The sequence below is a fragment of the Rattus norvegicus genome, chromosome X, assembly GCF_021556685.1.
Source record: "Rattus norvegicus strain SHRSP/BbbUtx chromosome X, alternate assembly SHRSP_T2T, whole genome shotgun sequence".
Lineage (NCBI taxonomy): Eukaryota > Metazoa > Chordata > Mammalia > Rodentia > Muridae > Rattus > Rattus norvegicus.
Genome location: NC_141554.1, coordinates 37203692 through 37221176, shown reverse-complemented (window position 1 = coordinate 37221176; position 17485 = coordinate 37203692).

Genomic DNA, 17485 nt, shown 5'->3' with positions numbered 1-17485 from the left:
ATGTTTTATTAATGTCCTAAGTGTTTTCTTGAGCCAATATATTTGACAATCAAGACTAACGATCAAGAAATGTACCTTTACTCCCTTGTGATATAGGGCACAATTTCCTGAATGATGCCCAATTGACCTTAGCTCATACTTTATTATGTAAAACTATAGTTGATTCAGCATAGTATAGCCACAGTTATCATTCTGAAGAAAAAAATGAAGGGTAATGCATGAATTTATTTTTTCCATTTGATCTTTGTACTGTCCATTAAATATTGTTCTATATGCAATTTGGATAACCAGATGACAAATAATTGAAACAAAATTTAGCAAGAGATGAGAGTATTTAAGTGTCAGTAAGTTAACATTTTGAAACATTAGCTTCAGTACATGTGCCAAGGGTTTACATGTCAAAACTACCACAGCAGGATATCTTAGTTAGAGAGAAACTTAACTTTTTAATGAAATGTTGCAAAATAATATTTCTATCTTAAAACATGTCCTGACCTTTAAGAATGCTACACTCTTAATTTCCCTTGTAAAACTAACTTGCCCATGTCTGGATCTGAGATCCTACTGCAGCCTGGTGTATGCTGATGTCTGTGGCCCACATTACCTCCAAAGACCATATGGATATCCATGTTCTATGCTGCAGCCTGAAGCCATGTTGATGTTTGCTGGATTGTGCTGCCACAGGTTAGAGGGGTGCATATTAATGTGGATGGCCTGTGCGGCCACCTGAGCCCATGTTGATGTTCAAGAGGCCTTGAAAATCACCCTGACCCTGCCAAAATGATCATGTAGCAAAACAACAAGCATCATTGCAAAAGTGATGTGAAGAGAGACTCAGATGCATGCTGCTTTGGCTTGTATCGAATGGCATGTTAGTCAGTTTTCTGATGCTGTGGCAAAGTACTTGAGATTAATCAACTTATAAAAAGTGTGGGGATTGAAGGAGAATGGCACTCATAAGCTCCCCTGTTAGTGGAACTTTTGGGGAAGGATTACCTTGTTAGAGTAGGTATGGTCGTTTTGCAGGAAATCTATCACTGGGATTGGGACTTGAGGCTTCCATTCCCATGCCATGCCCAGCCTCTGTCTGTCTGTCTCTGTCTGTCTCTGTCTGTGTCTCTGTGTCTCTGTCTGCCTCTCTCTCTCTCTCTCTCTCTCTCTCTCTCTCTCTCTCTCTCTTTCTCTCTCTCTCTCTGCACATAGATATGGATATAAAGTTCTCAGCTACTGCTTCAGCACCATACCTATTTGTTTCCTGCCATGATGATCATGGACTAACCCTCTAAAACTATCTTTTATAAATGAATTCACTTTTGTCATGGTGTCTCTGCACAGCAATAGAACAGTAACTAAGACAGGAGGAGAGATTTACATTGGCTCATGGATTCTGGAGTTTTAGTCCATGGTCAGTTGGTTCTACTGAGATAGATCTGTAGTGGGCATAATATTACAAAAGTAAGAACTGTGGCAGAAAAGGCTATTACCTTCACAGCACCTGGAAGCAAAGATAGAAAAACCAAAGACAAATGTCCCCCGTCAAAGGCACACCCCCATTGATTTGTATACTTTGAGAAGACACACGGATTGAAGTTTCTACCACCTCCCAGCAGAGCTACCAGCTGTGAATAAAGTCTTCTGCACATGAGAATTGGGAGAACATTCTACATTCAAATTATAATGAATGACTATGGCAAGTAGTAAATAGATTTTGTGTGTCAGTCAGTATGCTGTCACCATTATTTTATTTAGAAAGAAAATGGTTTTATAAGAAAATACCAGAAGTACCTCCAAGCAGACGTCTTTTTAGTATTCGTGGCTAGTTGCATTCATAACCATCAGACGAAAGATAAAAATTGATAAAACTATAGCCTTGGGGATATAATTTTATCCCCGAGGTCTCCACAGAGCCCTAGCTTTATATAAATTTTCCATCACACAGCCAGCTGCTCAAAGTAGAAGAATCTATTTCCCCAATGGGTAAGGAATCTCAGGGTAGAAAACAGATTCAGAACACAATTACAGAACTACATTTCTTTCTCAGAAAATTCATTTCTTTTCATGCTTTTCCAGAACATCCACAGCTGAGTCTAAATAAGTTTGCCAGCAAATGTCCTTAAAGAAATGAGGCCTTCAGTGCTGGCCTCATACACATTACAAAGGAAGTTCTTGAGAATGGTTTATGGGTGTGCCATTTATCCACAGGTAGTTTTGTTTTCCTAGTTGATCCAACCTTAAATCTTTTAGCACATTCATTTCTTTGCCACTAGGTGGTCCTTCCAAGATCTTAATGTTAACTTGCTGGCCTATTGGTGTTACTTAGGGGCTTACATTCTTTCCTGAATCTGGTTGACAAAAGGTGAAAAAGGTGGGTAGAAGGGGCAGAAAATTAGAAATGAATAATCACAATCCAAATTAGAAATAAAACAGGACATACTAATACTAAAACTTCAAATCAGTACTCAGAGATTTTAAAAAACAACACCACATATATTATTGTGTTGTTTACGTTATCTTCAAATAATCCCGTTTCTAAAATTGGTTATCCCAGCACTTCTCCTGAAAAATTCTGAAGGTGAGTGACCACAGCTCACGTGGCCACTAGGTTCTGACTAACTGAGGCTTTGCTTTTGCTATCCTAAGGTCTCTTCAGGCTTGTGTTGAATGACGATGTGCAGTGGGAATAAGAACAGGCAGAAAATACAAAAAGGGGAAACATCAGGAAGATGGTGGTGCAGTTCAATAGAGGGCAAATTTTATGGATTTTGGTAGAAGGGAAAGATAAATTCCTGAGAAATGGAGCCTTGAGAGGTTAGAACCTGGGTTTTAGAGAGGAATGGGAATGGGATCAAGCATGTCAATGGAGCAGGAGCAGATGCTATGGAACAATCAGTTTCTTCTTCAGGGACTGATTCTCCGGTACTATAAGAACCTGAGTATGCAAATATATTCTCAATGTGTTGCTTTCCAGACATTGTGACACGGAAGCTGCTGTCTGTAGACATCAGTGTAAGCGTGTGGTAGTACGTTGTCAAAGACAAGTGTAAAGTCATACAAACCATTTGTAAAGTTTTCAACCTAGCAGTCCTGGTCACACCTGTTATTTTAGGGACCCTTTCATTCTGAAGCGAAGAACATAAGTGAGAGAAAACAGAAAGTGCTTACCCTCCATACACAAGGCGAATATGGCTGTCTCTTCTCTTCCTCCTTGGTGCTACCTTTGTTCCTAAAATTACTCAATTTTCCATCCCCATGCTCCATTTTCCTTGTAAAAACAAAACAACAAAGAAACAAAGAAACAAACAAACAAACACTCCAGCCCACCAGAAAACTTACTCACGGTGAATTTTAGTCAGTTCAGATTCTGCTTTTCTCTCTGTGGTACAGCACGGGGTGAGCTACTAGATTAAATGGTAAAGGGTCACTCTGAAGGTCTGGTCTCAATTGGAGCTACAAAGAGATCATTGGAAGAAGGAGAAGGAAGAGCAGTGAAGAAGCAGCTTTGTAATCCATCCACGTGAAACAACAGCTGAGCTCCAGTGAATGGCATGGCATAAATTTGATTAAATTCCTTTCCAAAAGGATTTTCCATCTACATGAGTGCACTACATCTACCTTACAACTTGACTTTGGAAGCTTCGGGAGGAAGGGCGAACCTTGCCATGACTTCTGGAGTACGATCCACTTGGTAAGAATGAAGACCTTGGTGTACTGTTTGGAAAGCTCAGGCATGGGCAGAAAATTCACAACCAAAGACGTCTCAGCGTTCACTGGCCTGAAAATTTCCAACATTCTTTTTTGACCTATTGCCTACTTCTTTGTTGGTTTTGGGGTGCAGGTAAGGATAGAACACATGTAATGAAAGCTAGCAAAAATGAACATCCATACCCTGAAGATCTAAAATCCAAATTTCTCAAATCTTAAAATATTTGGGTGTTCATATTTGAATATAAGTGGAAAAGTGTTCAGGTGCATTAAACATATTACATAAAATTATTCCTGGGGAATATATGTATGTGGTTATTTATGGTGCAAATGAACTTAGCATTTTAACTTGGACTTCATCCTCAAAAATACTTCATTATGTATATGAAAATATTCTAATGTTTGAAAAATTAAGAAATACTAAGCATTTTCAGTTTCCAGTATTTCAGATAAAAGATGGATTAACCTGAATTCAGAGCTATCACTCATACACACAATGATAATTGAGGCTCAAAGCCTTGACTTTTAGGAAATTATGAACAAAGTTTAGGGATCCTATCATGTAGACTTAGTTTCAATATATACTCACTCTCCTGTCTTCAGACTTTCATGCAGACCTTGGGATAGAAATTCTTCCTTATTTTTTCATGTCTTCACAACGTGACTTAACAAGAGTAGTATTCCTCTAGGAAGATTTTTGATATCCTTTTGTTGCTACAATATAGAAAGGTTTACAGTAGTAAACTGGTTTACACAATGGTTGAGCTTTCTAGATACACATTTTACTTTAAGGAACTGTTGGAAGAAATTTCCATTAAAAACCTACATGTTGTCATTAAGACTGTGCCAATTTCTCTCTTCACGGGCTCCTTCTTAGCTTCTGCATCTGACAATAAGCCTACCAAGTTCTACAAAGCCTGACAAGCTTTGGTTGCAGCAAAATTCTGCATATAACCTTTTCCGCACATTGCACAGGCAAATTATTTTCCTCATGGAAAGTCACATTTCCCCACTTCTTTCTTCCTTAAGGAGATTAGTACAGCTTACCTGAACTTTGTATGGGTCACCCGTAATCCTAAGAGGTTTATCAGCACCAGTGTTTTGAGGCCCATCTTGAGTCATAACCATTTTAACACCAGCCCATTCCTATGAAAATCATGAAAATAATACAGGTTAGTAGAAAAAGTGGCTTCAAAATACAATATTCTTTAAAATATAGTAATACCTGAAGGGGTTTAATAGTCTTCCCCCCTCCCCTTTCTGATAACTAGTCCTGCATTGCTGGATGGAATCAGGATTTCCTGAACTGCATTTCCAAGTTCATCACATGATGAAAGCCAGGGTCTGGTCTTCCCTTTTCAACAGTCTGATCCAGCTATCTTGTTGCTGATCTGTTAACAAATTAATCTTGAAATAAAAATATTTAACATATCCAACCAACCTTACCCCAAAATATATAACAGAGTAAAGCAGTTTTATCCTAGTCATGTATCAAGTATATTCTAAATGGATCATATGGCCATTGAATTTGGATGCATTTCATGGTCAGAGGCAAGAAGAAGCCAAACCAAAGGAATGTAAAAGGGGCAATAATGAAGTATTTATAAACCAAATAAATACAGTAATTTAAAAATATTCTATCTACTGTGTCAAACACCAACTGGCTAAATAGTGTAGTACTAGTCTGTGACCTTAAATAGAGAACTCTCAATGCAATTGGTAGAAAAAAGTTAAAGTTAAAAAAAATGCAAGCAGATGTAGGATGTACAAAACTTTTAAAGCACCATGTTAAAAAATAGAACATGAGGTTCAAAAACACTTTTCTGATATGAAGTTTCCAAACCTATCTATATGCTCTTAAGAAATTACTCCTAAAAGAAAATATTAGGAATGAAGTAAAAAGTCAGTTTGGTTAGGAATTTCTCCAAGTATGAAGTGATGGTCTTAGGCAAATGAACATAAAATATTATTTGAATACTAGACAAAAGAATACAAGGGAAGGGTTTACATTTCAGTGTAGGATGATGTAATCAATTACTCACAGTTTCTAAGTTTTCAGTAGATAAGCTTAGATGAACCTAATAAAATACTTTCTCTTTTAAGTAGCCTTCCTTGGTCATGGTGTTTTGCCACAGCAATAGAAGTAACTGAGGACAGTGAGTAGTGGTGGGCAATGGTGGTGCAAGTTTTTGGGAGGCAGAGACAGATCTTTGTGAGTTTTAGGCCAGCCTGGCCTACAAGTTAGTGAGTTCCACAACAGCCAGCCATGGATACACAATGAAGCTCTGTCTGGAGGGGGGATAGGAATGGGAAGAAGATAATGAGTAGCAAAGATTAGATAGTTTTTTCAGAGCCTTACAACTGAGTAGAAGAGAAAAACATGACAGGGATGCAGGGATGGTTCAATATATATAAATCCATCAACATAATACACTACATAACCAAAATCAAAGAGAAAAAAAACCACATGATTATCTCATTCGATGCTAAGAAAGCACTGGACAAAATTCAACACTCCTTCATGATGAAAGTCTTGGAAAGATCAGGAATTCGGGGCCCATACATAAAGATGGTAAAAGCAATATACAGCAAACCAGTAGTCAACATCAAACTAAATGGAGAGAAACATGAGGCAATCCCACTAAAATCAGGGTCTTGACAGGGCTGCCCACTCTCTCCCTACTTATTCAATATAGTACTTAAAGTCCTAGCCAGAGCAATTAGAACAAAAGGAGTTCAAAGGGATACAAATTGGAAAGGAAGAAGTCAAAATATCACTATTTGTAGATGATATGAGAGCATAATTAAGTGAAACCAAATGTCTACCAGAGAACTCCAAAATGATTAAAGTGGCTGGCTATAAAATTAACTCAAACAAATCAGTAGCCTTCCTCTACACAAAGGATAAACAAGATGAGAAAGAAATTAGGAAAATGACACTCTTCCCAATAGTCACAAATAATATAAAATACCTCGGTGTGACTCCAACTAAACAAGTGAAAGATCTGTATGACAAGAACTTCAAGTCTCTGAAGAAAGAAATTGAAGATGATCTCAGAAGATGGAAAGATCTCCCATGCTCATGGATGTCCATTTTGCCAAGACATCTATAGATTCAATGCAATCTCCATCAAAACTCCAACTCAATTCTTCATAGAGTTAGAAAAAGCAATTTGCAAATTCATTTGGAATAACAAAAAACTCAGAATAGAGAAAAATATCCTCAACAATAAAAGAATTTCTGTGGGTATCACTATCCCTGACCTCAAGCAGCATTACAGAGCAATAGTGATAAAAAACTGTATGGTGTTGGTACAGAGACAGGGAGGTAGATCAGTGGAGTAGAATTGAAGACACAGAAATGAAGCCACACACCTATGGCCACTTGATTTTTGACAAAGGAGCCAAAACCATCCAATGGAAAAAAAAGATAGCATTTTCCACAAATGGTGCTGGTTCAACTGGAGGTCAGCATGTAGAAGAATGCAGATCAATCCATTCTTTTTTTCAAATTTATTTATTATATATGAATACACTGTAGCTGTCTTCAGACACACCAGAAGAGGGCATCAGATCTCATTATAGATGATTATGAGTCACCATGTGGTTGCTGGGAATTGAACTCAGGACCTCTAGGAAAAGCAGTCAGTGTTCTTAACCACTGAGCAATCTCTCCAGCACAGATTAATCCATTCTTATCACCCTGTACAAAGCTTAAGTCCAAGTGGATCAAGGACTTCCACATCAAACCAGATACACTCAAACAAATAGAAGAAAAAGTGGGGAAGAGTCTTGTTCACATAGGCACAGTGGAAAATTTCCTGAACAGAACACCAATGGCTTATGCTCTAAGATCAAAAATTGACAAATGGGACCTCATAAAACTGCAAAGCTTCTGTAAGGCAAAGTACACTGTCATAGGAAAAAATGGCAACCAACAGATTGGGAAAAGATCTTTACCAATCCTAAGTCCGATAGAGGACTAATATCCAAAATATACAAAGAAATCAAGAAGTTAGATTCTGAGAACCAAATAATTCTATTAAAAAATGGGGTACAGAGCTAAACAAAGAATTCTCAACAGAGGAATATTGAATGGCTGTGGAGCACCTAAAGAAATGTTCAACATCATTAGTCACCAGGAAAATGCAAATCAAATCAACCCTGAGGGTCCACCTCACACCAGTCACAATAAGATAAACTCAGGTAACAGCAGATGCTGGTGAGGATGTGGAGAAAAAGAAACACTCCTCCATTGTTGGTGGGATTGCAAGCTGGTACAACTGCTCTGGAAATCAGTCTGGCAGTTCCTCTGAAAATTGGACATAGTACTAGGTAGTACTAGGACCCAGCTATACCTCTCCTGGGCATACACACAAAAAATGCTCTAACATATAACAAGGACACATGCTCCACTATGTTTATGGCAACCTTATTTATAATAGCAAGAAGGTGGAAAGAACCCAGATGCCCTTCAACAGAGGAATGGATACAGAAAATGTGGTACATCTACACAATGGAATATTACTCAGCTATTAAAAAACAATGACTTCATGAAATTCTTAGGCAAAATGGCTGGAACTAGAAAATATCATCCTGAGTGAGTTAACCCAATTACAAAAGAATGCACATGTAATGTACTCACTGATAAGTGACTATTAGCCCAAAAGCTCAGAATACCCATGATACAATTTACAGACCACATCAGATCAAGAAGAAGGCCGACCACAGTGTGGATGCTTCAGACCTTCTCATAAGGGGGAACAAAAATATGCATAAGAGGAGATACAGAGACAAAGAATGGGGCAGAGACTGAAGGAAAGGCTATCCAGAGACTGCCACACATGGATATCCATACCACACGTAGTTGCCAAACCCAGTCACTATTGGGGATGCCAAGAAGTGGATGTTGATGGGAGACTGATATAACTGTCTCATGAGAGGCTCTACCAGAGCCGTACAGAGGTGAATGCTCATAGCCAACCATTACACTAAGAACCAGGTCCCCAATGGAGGAGTTAGAGAAAAGACTGAGGTAGCTGAGGGGGTTTGCAATCCCATAGAAAGAACAGCAATATCAACTTACCAGACGCCCCAGAGATCTCAGGTATTAAGCCACCAACAAAAAAGTATACATGGAGCGACCCATGGCTTCAGTCACATGTGTAGCAGGTGATGGGCCTTGTAGGGCATCAGTAGGAAGAGAGGCTCTTGGTCCTGTGAAAGCTAGATGGGGTTTGGTGGGGGGCTTGGTGAGGGAGCACATTTATGGAGGCAGAGGGTTGGGCATGGGATGGAGCTTTCTGGACGTAAACCCGGACTGGAGATAACATTTGAAATGTAAATAATGAAAATATCTAATAAAAAAGAAATAAAATAAAAGCCTAAGTGCCGAACTTTGACTTCCTTTATAGAGTTTTATGTTAATTCATTCTGACAAAAGACCTTTGAGACCTAAAGCAATGATGGAGGGGAGGTTCCTTTCAAAGGGTGCTGTGGCAGAAAGGTCGTTTTTGTATCTCATCGTTCATGTGATTAGTCTGAAAGTTGACCTGGCTCTTAGAAGACTTGGCCCTCAGTTTAATTAAACAAGTGAGAGTATTACCAAGGGAATAAAACTTTTATTCTATTCTATTTTTGCGTTCTTTTTCTTTGCTAACTCCTTGACTTGTACATTGTTTTCACCTCTGTTGGGGTCTCCATTCTCAGCTTTTATAAAAAAATGTATTTTCATTTAGTTTCTTCCATGGTAATACTTCATAACAATCTACCCCAGTCTCTGGAGCTTTAAGCAGTAATAATTTATTCTAGCATGTAAAAGGTCAGTTGTTGGGTATATTATGGCTTGAATGGAAAATAATCCTTGTAGGGTCATGCTTTCAAGACGTGATCTACATCTTGTGGTGATATTTGGAAGATGGTGTTAACTTTCAGATGTAGAACCTAGTAGAGGAAAGAGATTGCAGGAGGTTTGACTGTTAGAAGAATCTTTTACCCTTGTCTTCTTTGTGTTTGTCTATCTTTCTTTCCTGCTTTCCTGAGGACCCCCTGCCAATGTTATTTATTTACACTTGCTTAAAGGCTCACAACAGTGGAACTAGCTGAGTGCCAATAGAAATCCCTGAGATTATGAGGTTGTCTTCATTAGGGCTTCATTGCTATGAAGAGACACCATGACCAATGCAACTCTTAGAAGTAAAACATTTAACTGGGGCTGAATTACAGCTTTGGAGGTTCATTCCATTATAATCATGGGAGAAAGCATGGGAAGCATGCAGTCAGACAGAGCGCTGGAAAAGATGCTGTAAGTTCTACATCTTGATATGAAGGCAGCAGAAGGAGTGCCACACTGGGTATAGCTTGAGTATAGGAGACATCAAAGCTTGCCCCTTAGTGATGTATTTTCTCTAATGAGGCCATATCTCTTAACAGTGTCACTACATATAGGTCAAGTATTCAAACACATGAGTGTATTGGGCCATACCTAGTCAAACCATCACATTTCACTCTCTGGCCTTCATAGAATTGTAGCTATAACATAATGAAAAATGTATTCAGTCTAACTTCAAAAGTCTCCACAGTCTATTACAATCTCAAAATATTTAAAAATCCAACGTCCGAAGTCTCTTCTGAGACTCATGCAGTATCTTAATTGTAATTCCCTATAAAATCAAAATAAAAAAGAACCAGATCACAAACTTCCAACATATAATGGAACAGGATATACATTACTGTTCCAAAATATAGGGAGGGGAGCACAGTGATTAATACCGGATCAAAGAAAGAGCAAAATGTACCTGGTCAAACTCTAAACTAGGCATCTTCATAGCTGATATCAAAATACTCTTCAAATCTCCAACTCCTTTCACCTTTGTTGAGTGCAACTCTCTTCTTTCACTTGGGCTGGTTCCACTCCCTGTTAGCAGCTTGTTGGCAGGTGTACCATGGCTCTGACATCTCCAACCTCTTGGGGTCTCTAAGGCAATACAGCCTTCACCTTCTCAGCTAAACACAATGGCCTTTCTAGGCCTCCATAAAGGGACACGCTTGCCACACACATGACCTTAGTGACTTTCCTTACTTGAAAAGGGAGTCTCCATTAACTCCTTTCTTCTGTTCTTGAGTCTGTAGCCAGAACCCTCCTGGCCAAAGCTGCCAAGTTCTGATCCTTGCTGGGTCTGGAACATGGACGTCCCATTCAATTACATCTTCACTAGCTTTCTGTTTTTCAGTTTCCTTCATTGCCTAAACTTAGCTGTTCTGGATCTTACTCTGTAGGCCAGGCTGACCTTGAACTCAGATTTCTGCAAACCTCTGTTTCCTGAGTGCTGAGAACGAAGACATGTAGGTCTACCTCTTCTGGACCTAAATTGATTCTAATTTATTTTCACAAGGTAGAAGCCTAGCTGAGTGAGATCTTGCTCTCAGGTTCCCACTTCCTTAATTGTATTTAACATCATTAATCTGTTTATCTCCTTGAACACAGGATTTAGCTCTATTCCACTTCCCAGTGACTCCCCTTTTCCTTGAACCATGCGTTTTACTTTTTTCCTGGCTCAAATTGCTCTTTTTCCTAAAAATGCTCTTCACAAGAGTTGACCGTAGTAACAGTACAATAGAATCTATACTTAGTAGTTGTGAGATTTCCATTGCCATAAATGCAATTAATCTACATCTCTACACTTTAGCCTCAGGCAGACTCTCCTGAAAAGCACAAAACACAGGGATAATCTTTGTCAGAATACCACATGAGCAGTCTCTAGGCCATATACTAAAATTCTCCCCTGAAGCCTCTTGGGCAAGGGCCCCATAGTTTAAATCACCCTTACTACCCCTGTCTTTCATGCTTCTGGCATGGAGCATTAAGCAGCACTTAAAGCATCCAACTACTTCCCCATCACAAAGTTCCCAAAACCACATTTCTTCAAAGGAAAGCATGGTCAGGCCTATAGACAGCAATATCCAAGTCCAGGTTACCGACTTCTGTCTTAGGGTTATACTGCTCTGAAGAGACACCATGATCAAGGCAAGTCTTTAAGAATTTCTTATTTGTGTACATGCTTAAATGTATGATTGCTGTGTCTGTATGTATATCTACATTCCAATTCTTTTATAGATGGTTTTCAGGCACCATGTGGTTACTAGAAATTAAACTCAGGACCTCTCGAAGAGCGGCTAGTTTTCTTAACCACTGAGTCATCTCTCCCACCCACAAGGCAACTCTTATAAAGCAAAACATTTAATTGGGGTTGGTTTACAGTTTCAGATGTTTAGTCAATTATCATCATGGCAGGAAGTGTCACAGAGTGCAGGCAGACATTGTGCTGGAGGATCCAAGAGTTCTACATTTTGATCATAAGGCAGCTCTAGGAGATACATGCCACACTGGGTATAGGTGGAACATAGGAGACATCAAAGTTCACCCCACAGTGACATACTTTCTCCAATAAACCTCCATCTAGTATGACAAGGCCACAACTCCTAAAAATACCACTTCCTGTGAGCCAAGCATTCAAACATAAGCTTATGAGGCCCATATATATTCAAACCACCACAGAGCCCAAGTATGTCCTGATCTAAACTATTTCACACAGATATTTGTCAAAGCACTAATAAGTTAGTCATATATTAACACAACATCCCACGAGACAGCACTAGACTGGTATTCATGCTCTTAGTTCTAGGCTTTAGGTTCTGGCCCTTGGAAGACTGTTATCTAATCTTCCAGGGTATATGGTGAAGTACAAATGTCTCAGTTCAGAACCTAAAATACAAGGAGAAAGAAAACAAGTAGAGCAAAGGACAAGCACCCTTTTCTCTTGGTGGCTGTTGTAGTTTCCTCTTCTCCTGATTTATTCACCTTACTCTTTTTCATTTTGTTATTCAGCTACACTTTTGATAGTATTTTCATTTATTCTTTCAAAACACTCTACATGTACACTTTATTCTTTATTATCATTTCATTGCACCAGGCTGCTAAAACACAAGGAGGGCAAATGGCTCTCAAATTCAAAATCATACCATGTTCACTCAATTCTATTATCTGAAGGCAGCCATATACCTTAACTCGAAGTTAACGGATCAGGAATGTATCCTGTTCTTTCATGTGGATTTGATTGATGTAAGGGTGATACATAACGTGAATTCGGTTGGTTGAAAAATTGGTGACAAAGAATTCAATTTTACACAAATAGAGGAGATGACAGGGTACTGAAACTGTTTACCTGGATCTGTACAAACTGGATAGATCAGTTTGAGGCCGGATCCCAACTCTCGTTCACCCTGGGAAGTTCACACTTAGCACAAAAATGAAATTAGCCTAGACATTAATGTGGCAAGATATTTCTCCTGAAGATGTGTCTAGAGGAGGTGGAGAAGAAGGAAAGGAGAATAGGAAGACAAGAGAGAGGGAAGAGAAAGCAGAACAAAGAGAAAGAGGCAGCTTCACTCAGTTTTCTTGGTAAACTTTGGAGTGCCCTCCCTCCTCTGGTTTATGTCACTTGCATTCTTTTTGGCAGTTGTTAAGGTTTCCACCCTCGAGTTCATCTCATAGAAGTTCATCATGGCAGACAACCATGACCATATTTATCCTACCTTTCTTTTCTTTTTTTTTTTATTTTATTTTATTTTATTTTATTTTTATTATCTTGAGTATTTCTTATATACATTTCAAGTGTTATTCCCTTTCCCGGTTTCCGGACAGACATCACCCTCCCCCCTCCCCTTCCTTGTGGGTGTTCCCCTCCCAAACCTCCCCCCATTGCCACCCTCCCCGCATAGTCTAATTCACTGGGGGTTAATTCTTAGCAGGACCCAGGGCTTCCCCTTCCACTGGTGCTCTTACTAGGATATTCATTGCTACCTATGGGGTCAGAGTCCAGGGTCAGTCCATGTATAGTCTTTAGGTAGTGGCTTAGTCCCTGGAAGCCCTGGTTGCTTGACATTGTTGTACTTTTGGGGTCTCGAGCACCTTCAAGCTCTTCCAGTTCTTTCTCTGATTCCTTCAACGGGGGACCTATTCTCAGTTCAGTGGTTTGCTGCTGGCATTCGCCTCTGTATTTGCTGTATTCTGGCTGTGTCTCTCAGGAGCGATCTACATCCGGCTCCTGTCGGTCTGCACTTCTTTGCTTCATCCATCTTGTCTAATTGGGTGGCTGTATATGTATGGGCCACCTGTGGGGCAGGCTCTGAATGGGTGTTCCTTCAGTCTCTGTTTTAATCTTTGCCTCTCCCTTCCCTGCCAAGGGTATTCTTTTTCCTCATTTAAAGAAGGAGTGAAGCATTCACATTTTGATCATCCGTCTTGAGTTTCCTTTGTTCTAGGGATCTAGGATAATTCAAGCATTTGGACTAATAGCCACTTATCAATGAGTGCATACCATGTATGTCTTTCTGTGAGTGGGTTAGCTCACTCAGGATGATATTTTCCAGTTCCAACCATTTGCCTACGAATTTCATAAACTCGTTGTTTTTGATAGCTGAGTAATATTCCATTGTGTAGATGTACCACATTTTCTGTATCCATTCCTCTGTTGAAGGGCATCTGGGTTCTTTCCAGTTTCTGGCTATTATAAATAAGGCTGCGATGAACATAGTGGAGCACGTGTCTCTTTTATATGTTGAGGCATCTTTTGGGTATATGCCCAAGAGAGGTATGGCTGGATCCTCAGGCAGTTCAATGTCCAATTTTCTGAGGAACCTCCAGACTGATTTCCAGAATGGTTTTACCAGTCTGCAATCCCACCAACAATGGAGGAGTGTTTCTCTTTCTCCACATCCTCGCCAGCATCTGCTGTCACCTGAGTTTTTGATCTTAGCCATGCTCACTGGTGTGAGGTGAAATCTCAGGGTTGTTTTGATTTGCATTTCCCTTATGACTAAAGATGTTGAACATTTCTTTAGGTGTTTCTCAGCCATTCAGCATTCCTCAGCTGTGAATTCTTTGTTCAGCTCTGAACCCCATTTTTTAATAGGGTTATTTGTTTCCCTGTGGTCTAACTTCTTGAGTTCTTTGTATATTTTGGATATAAGGCCTCTATCTGTTATAGGATTGGTAAAGATCTTTTCCCAATCTGTTGGTTGTCGTTTTGTCCTAACCACAGTGTCCTTTGCCTTACAGAAGCTTTGCAGTTTTATGAGATCCCAATTGTCGATTCTTGATCTTAGAGCATAAGCCATTGGTGTTTTGTTCAGGAAATTTTTTCCAGTGCCCATGTGTTCCAGATGCTTCCCTAGTTTTTCTTCTATTAGTTTGAGTGTGTCTGGTTTGATGTGGAGGTCCTTGATCCACTTGGACTTAAGCTTTGTACAGGGTGATAAGCATGGATCGATCTGCATTCTTCTACATGTTGCCCTCCAGTTGAACCAGCACCATTTGCTGAAAATGCTATCTTTTTTCCATTGGATGGTTTTGGCTCCTTTGTCAAAAATCAAGTGACCATAGGTGTGTGGGTTCATTTCTGGGTCTTCAATTCTATTCCATTGGTCTATCTGTCTGTCTCTGTACCAATACCATGCAGTTTTTATCACTATTGCTCTGTAATACTGCTTGAGTTCAGGGATAGTGATTCCCCCTGAAGTCCTCTTATTGTTGAGGATAGCTTTAGCTATCCTGGGTTTTTTGTTATTCCAGATGAATTTGCAAATTGTTCTGTCTAACTCTTTGAAGAATTGGATTGGTATTTTGATGGGGATTGCATTGAATCTGTAGATTGCTTTTGGTAAAATGGCCATTTTTACTATATTAATCCTGCCAATCCATGAGCATGGGAGATCTTTCCATCTTCTGAGGTCTTCTTCAATTTCTTTCCTCAGTGTCTTGAAGTTCTTATTGTACAGATCTTTTACTTGCTTGGTTAAAGTCACACCGAGGTACTTTATATTATTTGGGTCTATTATGAAGGGTGTCGTTTCCCTAATTTCTTTCTCGGCTTGTTTCTCTTTTGTATAGAGGAAGGCAACTGATTTATTTGAGTTAATTTTATACCCAGCCACTTTGCTGAAGTTGTTTATCAGCTTTAGTAGTTCTCTGGTGGAACTTTTGGGATCACTTAAATATACTATCATATCATCTGCAAATAGTGATATTTTGACTTCTTCCTTTCCAATTTGTATCCCTTTGATCTCCTTTTGTTGTCTGATTGCTCTGGCTAGAACTTCAAGAACTATATTGAATAAGTAGGGAGAGAGTGGGCAGCCTTGTCTAGTCCCTGATTTTAGTGGGATTGCTTCAAGTTTCTCTCCATTTAGTTTAATGTTAGCAACTGGTTTGCTGTATATGGCTTTTACTATGTTTAGGTATGGGCCTTGAATTCCTACTCTTTCCAGGACTTTTATCTTGAAGGGGTGTTGCATTTTGTCAAATGCTTTCTCAGCATCTAATGAAATGATCATGTGGTTCTGTTCTTTCAGTTTGTTTATATAATGGATCACGTTGATGGTTTTCCGTATATTAAACCATCCCTGCATGCCTGGGATGAAGCCTACTTGATCATGGTGGATGATTGTTTTGATGTGCTCTTGGATTCGGTTTGCCAGAATTTTATTAAGTATTTTTGCGTCGATATTCATAAGGGAAATTGGTCTGAAGTTCTCTTTCTTTGTTGTGTCTTTGTGTGGTTTAGGTATAAGAGTAATTGTGGCTTCGTAGAAGGAATTCGGTAGGGCTCCATCTGTTTCAATTTTGTGGAATAGTTTGGATAATATTGGTATGAGGTCTTCTATGAAGGTTTGATAGAATTCTGCACTAAACCCGTCTGGACCTGGGCTCTTTTTGGTTGGGAGACCTTTAATGACTGCTTCTATTTCCTTAGGAGTTATGGGGTTGTTTAACTGGTTTATCTGTTCCTGATTTAACTTCGATACCTGGTATCTGTCTAGGAAATTGTCCATTTCCTGAAGATTTTCAAATTTTGTTGAATATAGGTTTTTATAGTAAGATCTGATGATTTTTTGAATTTCCTCTGAATCTGTAGTTATGTCTCCCTTTTCATTTCTGATATTGTTAATTTGGACGCACTCTCTGTGTCCTCTCGTTAGTCTGGCTAAGGGTTTATCTATCTTGTTGATTTTCTCAAAGAACCAACTTTTGGTCCTGTTGATTCTTTCTATGGTCCTTTTTGTTTCTACTTGGTTGATTTCAGCTCTGAGTTTGATTATTTCCTGCCTTCTACTCCTCCTGGGTGTATTTGCTTCTTTTTGTTCTAGAGCTTTTAGGTGTGCTGTCAAGCTGCTGACATATGCTCTTTCCTGTTTCTTTCTGCAGGCACTCAGCGCTATGAGTTTTCCTCTTAGCACAGCTTTCATTGTGTCCCATAAGTTTGGGTATGTTGTACCTTCATTTTCATTAAATTCTAAAAAGTTTTTAATTTCTTTCTTTATTTCTTCCTTGACCAGGTTATCATTGAGTAGAGCATTGTTCAATTTCCACGTATATGTGGGCATTCTTCCCTTATTGTTATTGAAGACCAGTTTTAGGCCGTGGTGGTCCGATAGCACACATGGGATTATTTCTATCTTTCTGTACCTGTTGAGGCCCGTTTTTTGACCAATTATATGGTCAATTTTGGAGAAAGTACCATGAGGAGCTGAGAAGAAGGTATATCCTTTTGCTTTAGGATAGAATGTTCTATAAATATCCGTTAAGTCCATTTGGCTCATGACTTCTCTTAGTCTGTCTACATCTCTGTTTAATTTCTGTTTCCATGATCTGTCCATTGATGAGAGTGGGGTGTTGAAATCTCCCACTATTATCGTGTGAGGTGCAATGTGTGTTTTGAGCTTT